Below are 1,600 nucleotides of genomic sequence, written 5' to 3'. Positions count from 1 at the left end.
ATTATAAACCTGAATGCAACAACTCAAACAAATCAACAAAAAAGTGCAGTGAGCCAACACAGGGGCACAAAGAGCCTATGGATGAGGGGAGTCTGATTCACTGTGACAGTCTAGGACCGAGTGGAATTGCCCCCAGGGTATCCAGGCTGTCACACTCAGAGAAGCAGACTGCCACATCTTTCTCCCACAGAGAGGCTGGTGGGTTCAAACTGCCAGCAGACCTTTTGATTAGCAAACGAGCACTTCAGCCATGGTGCCACCAGGGCTCCTTAACTAAACCATCTGCCATCAGGCCAATTGTGACTCTTCGCGGCTCTGGAGGGCAGAGTAGAATTGCTCCTTAGGGTGTCTGAGGCTGTAAATCTTTATGGGAAGAGACAGCTTCATTCATCTCTCTCCTGTGAAGTAGCTGGTGGGTTTGAACTGCTGACCTTGAGGTTGGCACTCCAACTTGTCAACCACTAAGCCACCAGGGCTCCTTACAAAGGACATGAAATGGAAAAAACAAAACACAATTAGTCCAACAGAAAAAGGAGCAAAACCCAGAGGGGACAGTAGAAAGCAAATAGAGAGATGGCAGATTTAGGCCCAGCCGTAGCAATAATTAGAGGCCTGGGGTGTAGGGGTGATGCTTTCGGCTCCAAAGTTAGAAACCACCAGCCACTCGGAGGGAGAAAGACGGGGCTTTCTACTCTGGTAAACTCACAGGAGCAGTCACCCCATAGGCTCCCTGTCCTATAGGGTGACTATGAGTCAGCATTGACTCAATGCCGATGAGTTGGGTTTATTAAAAAAATTGCTCTATCAATAACCACATGAATACAGACCAGCTAAACATCCCAGTTAAGGCATAGAACTTGTTAGATTCGATAAGGAAGCACAAACCAATTGCACACTGCCTGCAGGAAGCCTATTCTAAATCTAATGGCATAGACAGATTAGAAGTAAAAGGATGGGAAAAGCATACCAGGGAGGGAGCTGGCCTCTACAGCAAGCTAGAATAGCTTTGCTACTATGGACCCAGATTTCAGAGCCAAGAATATTACCGGGAAGAAAAGTGGTCATTTCACAGTAGTAAAGGGGACTGTTTATTAAGAAATTATGGCAATGCTAAATTCTTTTTGTTGTTGATTTTCCCAGCTTTTATTTCTATTTGGTGTTTCTAAAAGCCTGGAAATTAAGTCTTCTGCTCAGATTCCAAGACCCCCCTGGTGGCGTCATGAAAACTGGTTGGGCTGTTTTCTGAAGGCTCGGCAGTTCCAAACCACCTTTCCCTGCAGGAGAAAGCGAAGGTTTTCTACTCCCATAAACAACTTCAATCTCAGCAACCCACAGGGCGGTTCTCCCCTTTCCTATAGGGTCTGCATTGACTCGATGGCACTCGGTTTGAGTTTGTTTGCTCAAATTCCAAAGTGCAGGTAACTCCTGCTCTCCTATTTCTGGGCAGTGCTAAATTCCTACACACCTAATAACAGAGCTTCAAAGACAGTACTGGGAGATGTTTGGGAGCCTTGGGGGAATGGATAAGTGCTGAGATAGTTAAAGTTTATTGTGCTGACCTGACCGATAAACACATGTGGGAGTAAGTGATGGGCAGAGA

The sequence above is a fragment of the Echinops telfairi genome, unplaced genomic scaffold (genome assembly GCF_000313985.2).
Source record: "Echinops telfairi isolate 266 unplaced genomic scaffold, ASM31398v2 ScPeMD7_2010;HRSCAF=2546, whole genome shotgun sequence".
Taxonomy (NCBI): Eukaryota; Metazoa; Chordata; class Mammalia; order Afrosoricida; family Tenrecidae; genus Echinops; species Echinops telfairi.
The sequence above is the reverse complement of the archived record's forward strand: the minus strand, read 5'-3'. Positions refer to the sequence as shown.